Raw genomic sequence first — 12,882 nt, forward strand, 5'->3', positions numbered from 1 at the left:
CTCCCACGCTCCGTCATATGAATCGCCCTCCCCGGCGGAGCACCCGCACCCCGAATTGCCGGAGTCGGCGAGAGATGGCGCTCACAACTCGCTCCACCCCGCCCCACCCCATCCCGCGAGCGACCTCAACCTGCCGGAACGCTGGACGGTCGCCGGGCGCGCTCTCCCACGCTCTGCACCCCGCGAGCCCTCCCCTCACCCTCTACCCGAGGCCGGTCTGACGAGGGCGCGGCCGACTCTCCACTCTCTCTGAGCTCCGGCCGAGCTCCACCACCTCCGCCCGGGAGGTCAACCACGCAAATCGGGCCAGGTTGACAGTCCATAGGCGGCACCAGCTCAGAGACTCGGTCAGCCAGTACAGGCCGCGAATATAGGACAGCCGGGGCATTCCACGTCAAATCAAACACCGAAATCCGTCATCCCCTTCGATTTTTGTGAAAATTTGTAGGCAGACTGGGCATGGTTCAAAACTGAGTTACGTGTAATATTTTCGAAATTTGATAACGTATCGCCGAGATATAGGTCATCGAATATAGCCAAAAATGCCACACATCAATTTTTTAAATGTCTATAACTCTAGTTCCTTTTCTGGTATCAAAATGATATTAACAGGGTCTTGTAGGCAATTGATAAGGCTTTGATTTTTAATTATAAAATTAAATTGAAGTGACCTTGAAATGCATTTGACCTTGAATTAAAACAGAAAAATTTAAATAGCAAAAAACACGCCACCTTCGATTTGAGTGATTTTTACATATTATGTCCGTCACAATGTTCCTAACCATCTGTGAAAAAATTGGAGTGGGCCATTCATAACTTTCGCGGCAAACGCCGTTTTCATGTATCAACATCACGCAACCGCGCGTGAACTTGAAAGACAGAGTCAAGACATGCTTGCTTGTGTACACTTTCTGAAATGAATGATTGCTGATTAGTGATATCCCAAACTCTGCGAGAATGGAAATGCATAGTCATCGTAGTCAAGCGTTCATGTAACATGTTCCATAGTAAAAGTGTCTCAGGCAAAGATTTTGCGGTTAATTTTGAGCCGTGTGGAAATGCATCATGAAGTAAATTCAACGAAAACATTATCACGCAACGATATCTTCACGTCTTTTGATCTTCACTATACGAAAGAACATACATTTTTGAGTATGTATGGGGAATTTCTAGTTAATCCGATAATAAATATGGCAGTTAGAGTCCTGCTAAGAGTAACATGTCGCCGGCTGAGGCGGGATCGGCCGACGCGGGAAACGCTGCAGTCACAATTTTGTGTTTACACGTTCATATTTCAATTGTTTACCAACCTATTTTCAGAATTCTTTCACCATAAGATTGCCTGTACATTTCTTAGTCTTCTCACAAAATTTGACGCGAATCGAACGTAATCAGCGGTAAGGAGCGCGATGTAAAGACGGAACCGTTCCGTTCCGTCCCGGCACAGTCTACAATTCAGGCGGCGCGTAGCGGTCGGCGCCGGCTGCCGAGTCGCCGCGTCGCCGCGGCGACAGGATGTTCACTTTACACCGCTATTACTAGAACAGTTGTGAACCGATTTTCTTATTGCTTGCACGATGAGATGTGCAATTCAATTCTGGAAAGGTAGCCATAAGTAATTTCGCATCAATATTATGAGATATTGGCGAAAAACAGGAGGGGTGGGGCGAAATTCACTCTTCCCCCTCCACTGCGCGTGCTAACATACGTTTGCATATGTGCCATTTTCTTCAAAACTTATGAATGGCCCACTCTAATTTTTTCACAGGTTGTTAAGAATATGGTGGGCAATAAAATATATGAAAATGAGCCAAATCGAAGGTGGCGTGTTTTTTGCTATTTCAATTTTTGTGCTTAAGAACAGAGTTAAGCAAATTTTGTGGAGTTATTTCTATTATCAAACTATGTTAGTAATTAGAAGTGCCTACATGATTTAGGTCATTCACTAATTATGAAGTGCCGGAGTGAATATGCACATGTCATATGCCGCGTGATTCAAAAATGCAAGAACGGCAAAATTTTGAGCAGCAGCGCGGCGGCGAAGGGGGAGCGGCAGAGGAACGAAGGAAAGTGGATTTATTGATATGGAGTGGAGTGAAGCAATTGTAGAAGCGTAATTGTTGAGTTCATGGCGGATTTCGTATTGAGTTGAAATCGATAAACGCTTTACTTTTATTCGATCTCTTTCTAGTACAATACAAGCTATTTCGGCTCGCTTCAAAATGGACACAAATACTTTCGATTTGAGGATCATCCCAGAATTCGATGGAAGACAACCAGTGCTCGAGTGGCTGGAAAAAGTGGAACTCACCTGCAGACTGAGGTCAGTGACAGAGTTGGAAAACGTTATTCCGCTTCGTCTAAATGGTGGCGCATTTAACGTTTACCAGCAGCTCAGTGAAGAGGACAAGGCCGATGCGAGTCGGATAAAAGAGGCGCTGCGAACGGCATTCGCAGCTGACAAGTTCACGGCTTATGACCAGTTCATCTCCAGGAGACTCCGTGCTGGTGAGTCCGTCGATGTCTATCTTTCTGAGCTTAAACGGCTAGCTCTGTTGTTCGGAGGAATCCCTGATACTGGTCTGATATGTGCCTTTGTGGCCGGTCTGCCGGACTCTGTGCGTCAGACTATGAGAGCTGGGACCCGTATCGAGTCGCTAACCCTGAGTGAAGTGCTCGGCCGTGCGCGGGCGCTGCTGGCGGACGACTGCGACACCGCCGCGGCGGTTCAGACTCGTCAGACTTGGCGTGGTGCTACTAGCGACAAGCGCCAGCGTGGTGAGACTCGTGGGCCAGTGAAGTGCTACCGATGTGGAGAAGAGGGGCATATCGCACGCCTCTGCCGACAGGTAGTCTGCTACCGGTGTCAGAAGTCGGGTCACACGATGGCTCACTGTCCGGAAAACAGGCAGGGAGGGGAGACGTCAGCGCCAGCCTCCTCTCCGCGCTAAGCGGCGCCCTCCCTACAAGACAATTAGAGGTCAATGGCACCAGCGGCTTGGCGCTGGTCGACTCTGGATGTTCCCGCAGTATTGTTGATCAGTCCTTCTGTCCCGGCTGGACCAAGAGAAGAATCAATGTGAGAACTGTAAGCGGCGAACGGTACCAATGTGACGGCAGTGGACCTATTCGAGTGTGTCTTCCGAACGGTGCTGCTGCTGATCTTGATGTCCTAGTGGTGATGGAGAAGCCATTGGGTTTTGATCTTGTGCTTGGCATGGACGGCATTGAGGCATTGGGAGGAGTTACGCTGGTAAACTCCAGTCAAGTGCAGTTCGGAGGTGAGCTCAACTGTGCTGCCGTTCAACTGACAAAACCAGAACCGACAGAACCAGAGCTGACAGAATCGGAACCGTTGAAACAAGGAGTGATGAACCCGGAACAGACAAACATGGAAACTGGTCTGAGTGGGAATGAGAGCCGTGTGAAAGTGCATGTTGATGAGGCAGATTTTCAAGCAAGTTACGATGAAAAGGATAAGAAGTGGACTATGAGCTGGAAGTGGGCGGATGGCTCGGCACCTGAGGCGCTGAGGGACACCGTGTCGGAGTATAAAATACCGCCAGAGAGCCGTGAGGAATATGAAGAGGAGCTGAAACAGTGGGTGGAAAACGGTTGGCTCGAGCCGTACGATGAAGAGAAACAGGGGCCGCCGAAGGGAACAATTCCTCTTATGGCGGTGCTGAATCGGAACAAGGAGAAGGTGAGACCAGTTCTAGACTTCAGACAGCTGAATTCGTTCGTCGATGCGCATACCGCAGACGCAGACGTGTGCGCCGAGAAACTGCGCGAGTGGAGGAAAAGGGGCACTGATGGAGCCATGATCGACCTCCGAAAAGCATACTTGCAAGTGCACGTAGACGAGTCACTTTGGCCCTATCAAACAGTTGTCTTCCATGGCAGACGGTATAGTCTTACGCGTCTTGGCTTTGGTTTGAGCGTCGGGCCTCTGGTGCTGAAGAAGGTGTTGGCCACTATCCTGAGCTGGGACGCAGACATCAGACGCGCTACTTCAGCATACATCGACGACATCTTTGTCGATGAGAGTGCTGTTCCGGCGGAGCGTGTTGTGGCGCACCTCAAGAAGCATGGCTTGGACTGCAAGCCCCCGGAACGCCTCTCTGGCGGTACCCGTGTCCTTGGACTTCGGGTACAGGAGGGGGACGGTCATCTGGTCTGGAGACGAGACAACACTGTCGGAGACGTCCCCTAGCCACTGACAAAGCGGGCTCTGTTCTCGCTATGTGGTCGGCTCGTCAGTCACCTTCCGGTCTGCGGCTGGCTGAGGCCGGCTGCCTCCTTCATGAAGAGAGTGGCGAATGCGACTACAACGTCGTGGGATGAACCGGTGACGGACCCGAAGATACTGAAGATGTTGGAAGAAGTCATGCAGCGAGTGGATGCAGCAGACCCAGCACGCGGCAGATGGGACGTGGATGGAGAAGACGCAACAGTATGGGTAGATGCGAGCTCCCTGGCCCTAGGTGCTGTGGTACAGATCGGGGGAGAAGTGGTTGAAGACGCATGTTGGCTAAGACGTGACGAGTGCGCCCATATAAATATGGCTGAGCTAGATGCAGCACTAAAAGGCGTCAATCTCGTGATTCCATGGGGAGTCAAAACAGTGAAACTGATGACAGACTCGCGGACAGTCTACCACTGGCTGAGCGATGCGATTTCAGGAAAAGCAAGAGTGAAAACGAAAGCGGCGGGGGAGATGCTGATTCGTCGGCGACTGGAGACCATCAGAAGCACGGTGGAGGAATACGGTCTCCAGGTAGACGTGAGCTTCGTCACGTCCAGAGAGAACAGAGCTGACGCCCTCACCAGAGTGCCGCAGAAGTGGCTCGCTCCGACATCAGACGGCTCTGCTGTCCGTGTTGAAGTCGGTGGCGCCGACCAGCGAAGTGACGGTGGTGTAGCCGCCGCCGCAGCAAGTCATGACAACTCAGATGAGATCCGGCGCATACATGACTCGACTGGGCACCCTGGGATACGGCGCACCTTCTACTTCTGCAAGAAGTCCGTACCAGCAGTCACCAAGAGCCAGGTGCGCGCCGTCGTCCATCAGTGTCAGCAGTGCCTGTCGTTGGATCCAGCTCCAGTCAGGTGGTGTAAGGGAGATCTCAGCGTTCCGGAAACGTGGACACGGCTGAGCATGGACATAACACATGTGAACGGCGGCCAGTATCTGACGGTGATAGATAACGGCCCATCTCGCTTTGCTGTGTGGCGGAAGTTGAAGAGGCAGGACAGCAGCAGCGTCATCGAACAGCTGGAGCAGATATTCTTTGAACGAGGAGCGCCGCGAGAAATCCTAACGGACAACGCAGCGGCATTCCGTAGTCGTGCCTTCTCCGAATTCAGCGAGCGATGGGGCGTGACCATGCGATTTCGAAGCGCCCACCGGCCCTCTGGAAATGGGATAGTGGAGCGGTGCCACCGGACAGTGAAGTGTATTGTAGCCCGCTCAAGCTGCTCAGTGCAGGAGGCACTGTACTGGTATAACGTGACACCCAAGGACGACGTCAGTGCTGAATCTGCTCCGGCGAATCAAATATACCGATATGAAGTGAAAATACGTGGAATCGACGAGAAGTCCAGCGATCCTGGTGTAGTCGTGTGTCGGTTCAGCTTGGGAGATCGCGTGTGGGTTCGAGATCCCAACACACGATGTGACGTACCGTAAGGTGGGGCTATTTGAGACAGTGGGGCTATTTGAGACAGTATTTAAAATTGTTATAAAATAAAAACCGTTCGAAATTTTTGCTTAATTTTTGCTCAGGCGATTTACTGCTCGATTCCACACCTTCCTGAGCAAAAATATCACATAAAAATCAAACGCTCTTCATTTTATAGCGATTTTAATTGCTGTCTCAAATAGCCCCACTGTCTCAAATAGCCCCACTTTACGGTACCCAGTTCAGTGGGAACGGTCACCAAAGTGGTGTCGGCCCAGACCGTGGAAGTCGACAGCATTCCTCGTCATGTGCGCGATCTGCGCCAAGCTTCAACAGACTGCACTCAGGAGTCGGAGCCCAAGTATGAACGAGAAGAGCCCGGAGAAGACGCAGAGGAGTCATGGCTGATCCAGATACCAGCTCCAAGAACGACAGGAGGCTGCGAGCAGATAAATGACGCTGATGGTGCCTCCCAGCTCGAGTGTGAAGTGTCTCAGGCCACAGCGGCTGAGGTCAACGAGACTGAGAGTGCGGACAGCCCGGCCTCAGCCGTCGTCAGACAGATGCCAGCAAAGACGTGTAGCGTGAGGACCCGGCAAGGACATTGTAGTATTTGCCTCTGAAGTCTGCCCACGCGCGCTGTTGTATAGCGCTGCTCCAACGTTGTCTACATACAATTTAATGATCGGAGATCAGGGGGGAATGTGGAGTTATTTCTATTATCAAACTATGTTAGTAATTAGAAGTGCCTACATGATTTAGGTCATTCACTAATTATGAAGTGCCGGAGTGAATATGCACATGTCATATGCCGCGTGATTCAAAAATGCAAGAACGGCAAAATTTTGAGCAGCAGCGCGGCGGCGAAGGGGGAGCGGCAGAGGAACGAAGGAAAGTGGATTTATTGATATGGAGTGGAGTGAAGCAATTGTAGAAGCGTAGGCGCGGGAGCCGGGGGGGCAGTGGGGGCAGCTTGCCCCCCCAACTCTGGGGCCGTGGGGGCGGTGCCCCCACAGCTTTGAGACGGAATACCACACTTTTTTTGCAAATGTTTTCTTTTTTTGTTGAAAAAGCCGAGGGGTGAAAAATAAGTGGCCTAAAACCGGTGAGAAAACTAGATTTGGGGGTACCCTAGGTTAATCTCTTTTATGGTGTGCCCCCCCCCCCAGTCGGAAAGTAGTTCCCGCGCCCCTGTGTAGAAGCGTAATTGTTGAGTTCATGGCGGATTTCGTATTGAGTTGAAATCGATAAACGCTTTACTTTTATTCGATCTCTTTCTAGTACAATACAAATTTCAAGGTCATATATTTAAGTCGATGCAATTCTAAACAAATGCTTAAGAAATTACCTAAACAGTAAGGTTTATTTCATTCAAATCAAACAAGTACAACCAAAGTTATGGTCATTCAAAAATATAAAGATGCAACATTTTGTAAAAATTCGATGCCCTATATTTAGAAGACCTGTGGTCAGAATGTGCAAAAAACATCAATGTAATGTCCGGGGCGACACAGGAACTCGCTCACAAATTTATAATGAAATCGCTGATGGTAAGGTGCAAAACAGCCGATTTTTGTTCGATTTGACGTGGAATGCCCCAGCCGTCCCCGCCGCAGTAGACGTCTCACTCGGCCCGCCGTTGCCCAGCTCCCCGGCGCCGCCACGCTGCTGGGGCCCCTGAGGGTCCGGTCGCGAGCTTTGAGGCAAGGGCGTACTCAGGTGAGCGGGTTGGTTGGTATTCTCAGCCGGCGCCGGTCCACCACCGGCCCGCGCCGCCCCGCTCCACCAGCACCCGGCACCGCCCGGTCAGCGGCCGTCTGGCAGTCTCCGGTCGCATGGGCGGCGCCAGGCACCACCGACGGGGGGAGCGGGGGAGCATCAGCATCCTGTCCCGAGAGAAGCCTGCTGAGACGATCCAATTCTTCTTGGCTTCTAACTCGACTGAGTCTCTCACCTCTGCTGACGGCATACAAAATCTCACCGCCTCGAGATTGTACAGAGGCTATAAGACCTTGTTTTCGTTTTTGCAGCAGCTGATTGAACAGCTCCTGTCTCAGTGGCGTCAACAACTCATTTATGTATATTCTTTGACCTCTTAATCTATTTTTTGACCGAAAGATGAGGTCCCTGAGCGATCCCTTCTCAGCATTGGTGAATTTCACCAGGACTCTGTCTCGGTTCAAACGTTTGATGTAGGCGATTTCTCCTGGGTGTACGTCCAATTCAAGGCCACGGTTGATCACCGCGGTGATGACTGATCTCAGACGATCATCCTGGTCTGGGAGATGGAGGTCTTGTCCAGCGAATACTAGCGATGATAGCCTATTCGCTCTCTCTCTCTCTCTCTCTCTCTCTCTCTCTCTCTCTCTCTCTCTCTCTCTCTCTCTCTCTCTCTCTCTCTCTCTCTCTCTCTCTCTCTCTCTCTCTCTCTCTCTCTCTCTCTCTCTCTCTCTCTCTCTCTCTCTCTCTCTCTCTCTCTCTCTCTCTCTCTCTCTCTCTCTCTCTCTCTCTCTCTCCTCCATCTCTCTTTCTAGTTGGCATAGTTATACGCGCTTTGATATCTTCACACTCGCAGCGAGTCATTTGCATTTGCTTTTCTAGAGTGCCAACTTTGCGGGATGCGGCCGTTATTGATTCGAACGCGAAGTTCAGAGATTCTTCTAAGCCAGTTAATTTTTGATCGAATGACTTCTTGATCTCTGAAACAGCCTCGCCTGTTTTTTCCTGGATAAAAGCTTTCAGCTCTATTACCACATCCTTCAGTGGTGGCTCACCTTCCTCCTTATCCGGCGTTCCAGATTCGTGTCTCCGCTTCCTTTGCTTAGTCATGCAGAGGCGGATCCAGAGTTTTTTTTTTTGGGGGGGGGGGGCAAACCATATAAATTTATCGATTCTTTCCATGCATCGTCCATAGGCGTAATGTTAAAATCATGCCGTTTGGGGGGGGCAAATGCCCATTTTGCCCCCCCCTGGATCCGCCACTGTAGTCATGATACAGGAAGATTGCTTTTCACTTTTCACTGTATGGGCAGTGGGCACGATAGGGTTGGCACTCACACACCGGCTTCAAATTCTCGCACACTGACCGGTAACGCCACGCGCGCGCACGCGGGCGGAGCGAGCGTCCGTACGTCCGCTCTGGTCGGCTGACCAAACGCAACCGGAATCCAGGAAAGACTAGAACATTTCAGACCATAAGATCCACCATGAGATCCCAACTGATTGTCATACTAGCAGCGACTGCAGTCAGAGGCGACCGAACGCTGACATACGTTCTGGATTTTTTTCCCCCACAAATCACCTTAAATTCAATGTCTATAGTGCGCGCAGCCCCTACTTGTGGACATGGGTGACTGCATGAGTGCCAGATGGATGAGGTGTGAGACTGTCCCATATTATAGTGGCACTAAGGTATAAGGATGTCCTCGGCCGACGTAGTATAGAAGACGACCTTTGATGATGTGAGTGTGCGTGATCGACTTTGAATAAGCGCCATAGATACCTGCTGATCTCACCGAACATTCGCCTTGCGTAATCCCCAGACAAAATATCTACATTGAGGGACAGGTCAATTTTGCGACCTCTCCATTACCTATTAGTTAAACCGCGCCGTGCTGGTGGCCTGTGTTTTCCGTGTCATGCTGGGGGGGGGGGGGCGTTTGCACGCGACCCACTCCAACTTGGCTCCTGGGCCACGTAGCGACACGCGGTAAGCGGCAATCGAGAGACAGTAAAATAATGACGGAAACACTTTGTTTAGTTTTCAAGTCAGGGCAAAGGTCAGGTCGCCACAGGTCATCAAAGGTCAAATTTAGTCCATCCCTATTCCGGGCGGGAGGGGGGGGGCCTTCAACCCTCGCCCTGGAAGGGCATTTTTCATAACACGGCCTGGCAGGGGGGGGTCGATGCGACCCCCCCTCGCGATTGGCTCCTATGGCACCGAGAAACACCAAATTTGGTAGGTAGGTGGGCCCCCTGGAGTTCTCGCCCCAGTGCAAATTTGGTTGCTCTAGGTCAATATTTAGGGGGGTTTTGGGGGGTATAAATGTAAAAATTTCGCTAAAAACAGGTCAAAAGTTTTTTGCTTATAACTTTTGATCATATTAAGATAGAGCAAAAAAAAAAAGCACCAGTGGACTCAGCACGTCACGGCGCGTCGAGTGATATACTTTTTAGCTTGCTTAAGTGTACTTAAAGTTTTTCTTAATTTTCAAGTAAACTTTAATTAATTAATTAAGTTCAAGTTAACCAAATTGCATCATATCGCATATCATTCGATTCGGCTGATCACCAGGAACACAATGACACCATTTTTAAGCTCTAGCATCATTATGTGCCAAGTTATTGGCAAAAACGTCATTTGACCTCAGTTGACCTCATTTGACCTGACCCATGGATAAGTACACCAAACAAAGAAGCACCAAGTGACCTGCTGTTAAGTACTGTGGTTTCAAAACACAAAAGTGATAGAACGAAGCGGATATCTCCAGTATTTTCCGAATTTAGTATTTTCCTATAGGCTTAACATTACGACGTAATGACCTCTAACTGACCTCAGGTCAGTGACCTAAAAAAACCGAACTATATGTTATACAACTCGGTGAACTTAGCATATCCTGAAAGTTTGAAGGAAATCAGTCCAAAACTGTGAGTTGGACAGGTGCAAAAAGAAAATTGAAATTTGACCATGACCTTGTACCGGTTTTTCTAACCTGGTGACCTGACCCAAGGTCACCCGGACCTTAAATTTTTAGGTCATATGTAAAAAGGTTGCCCCATAGGCTGTGCCAAATTTGGCGGCGCGGCGCCGTTTTTACGCTATCTTCGAGAAACCTTAGGGGGGTCGCATCGACCTCCCCCCTGCCAGGGCGAGGGTTAAGGCCCCCCTTCAGGTCTTTCTTGTGCCATTGCCAAACGCCGCAAGACTGAAAGCTCATACTCGGTGACTTTTTCTAAAAATTCATTGCGCACATTTTGACAAAGAAAAAGTTGCCGGGTCAGGTCAGGTTAGGTCACCAGAGGCGGTTTGGTGACCCCACCTCTGAAAAGTTTGCAATCACGCCAGAGCTAGAGTTTTTTTACGGATCAATTTCTTCTCTTCAGGTTTTAGTTAGGGTACCAGTATGTGCAATTTGTATATCTCAGAATTTTTATATCTGAGACCTGAGGTCAGGCCAGACTCGTGACCTTTACATTGCAAGCCTATGGGAAAATATTGAAACGCCTCCTGCTTCGTGTAAACGAGTCAAAACCACCCAATTCTTTCAGTATTATGGATGAATATCTCATCGGTGATGATCCTGGTGCCGCTAAATGACAGGGACACCGGGAAAGGTCATCTGAGGTCATGTGACGTCATAAATCGTTTTTCTGTCAATAAATCACGACATGATGGTGCTAAAGACTTGTAAGTGGTACCAAACTGCTCGCCTGGTCAAGGCGCGTCGTTTGGTATGCAGCATGACCATACCCCACAACCTCATTGATGAATGACCTGACCTTGACCTCGGGTCAAATTTCAAATTGACCTGTAAAGGTCATCGCATACTTATTTCGCATCGCCTCGACGAGAGCAACAAAAAATGTATAAATTTTATGTCTCTATGTTTCTTAGTTTAAAAGTTATACAGGCAACTAATTCCAAAACATTTTATCGTTGATGACCTCTGGTGACCTCAATATTGACCTGACCTGAAAATGTTTTATGTAAAAGATGTAGATCTTCAAACGACCTATCAAACGCCGTCTGCCGTTTGTCGCTGTGATATGTAGTTTTTGAGATCTGAAGGGGGACCGAAACGGACCCCCGCCCAGAATCGAACCTTTCAGAGCCCGCCCGGAATAGGGTTAAACAATTTTGGAAACTGCCAACGGATAAATCGGGAACCAATAGATCTACAGCGCCGCGGAAAAGCACATTTGATAGCCATTTTACAGACCTTTCCGATTATTGCCCTCAGAATTGACCTCGGGTCCACGGTTTAGCCTTCAGATGGCAAAACTCCAAAAATATCTGTTTTTAAGAAAAACGTTTTCTGCAATGCCTTTTGCCTCAAGACAGTGACGAGATTTATTTTGCCAGCATCGTGTTCCTCCCGTCGAGACGCGTCGAAAAAACTATACGTTGACATTGCAATGTCATCTTAAAAATTTGACCTCAGGTCAAGGTCATGACCTGACCGGAAAAGAGTCATGCTGCATATCAGTCGATCCGTATCGTCGAGCTGAAAAAATCTGACTAGTTTCACCGCTCTAACATATCTTTATCAAAAGTTATAGCCAAAAAACTGCTGGTGACCGTTCATGCCTGAGATGACCTCAGGAGCATACAGAAGAATCACAACTCACAGTTGCATTTTTCCTATTCAGTGTGTTTTGTTTACCTATGAACCGATGTTTGAGAGGGCATTGAACAACATTCGTCCAAAAGAGGCGCATTTCATAGTTTCTCCCATTGACTTGTAATGGAGACGTCGCAAAATTGACCTGACCTTAGGTCACAGATATCAAAAGTCCGAGATAAACATGTTATACATATTGTTAGTCTCATCAATCTCTGAAAGTTTCAAAAGTGATCGTTCAGTCGGTGTAGCTATCGCGAGTCTTTAAACTTTTTCTGAGGTAAGGTCACTTGACGTGACCTGGTGACCTGACCTTGAACGACCCGGGTCTGAAATTTTCTCAAATTGTGTGGAAAAGATGTATAAACATGTGTACCAAAAACGATGGCGCTTGGCGACGCCGTTTTTGAAATATTCGCGAAAAACCTAAGGGGAAGGGCGTAAAAACGCATCCCCCCTCCCCCCAGCACGGCGCAGTTTAAAAAACTGAAATGCTCTCCTTTTCTGAACGAAACCACCCCCAGACATCGGGATACAGGTATATATGACACATTTCATCGGAAAATTTCACTCGTCATGTGACCACTTTTATGTTACTGAGGTCATCTCAGCCCTCAGGTCATGAAAGGTCTCCAGTAGGTTTTGGACAATAAATTTTGATAGAGATATGGTAGAGCAATGAAACGCCTTAAATAATTATTTTCCTTCTCGACAATACGGATCGACTAATATGTAATATGACCTTTCCCGGCTAGGTAATGACCTTCACCTTAGGTCAAATTCTCAAAATGCCCTTTAATGTCAAATTCTAGTTCATTTGACTAGTCTCGAAAAATGGAACACGGTGCCGGTTAAACTAA

At 48.8% G+C, this 12,882-nt stretch overlaps 1 protein-coding gene across 7 annotated transcripts in view; it reads right to left on the reverse strand.

The window, feature by feature from the left end:
• The window catches only part of LOC122383683 (rho GTPase-activating protein 190-like), a 406,057-nt gene that overhangs the window by 83,326 nt on the left and 309,849 nt on the right, over positions 1-12,882 (reverse strand). The gene's annotated exons all lie outside the window — the stretch shown is intronic.

The sequence above is a fragment of the Amphibalanus amphitrite genome, unplaced genomic scaffold (genome assembly GCF_019059575.1).
Source record: "Amphibalanus amphitrite isolate SeventyFive unplaced genomic scaffold, NRLGWU_Aamphi_draft 000013F_arrow, whole genome shotgun sequence".
NCBI lineage: Eukaryota > Metazoa > Arthropoda > Thecostraca > Balanomorpha > Balanidae > Amphibalanus > Amphibalanus amphitrite.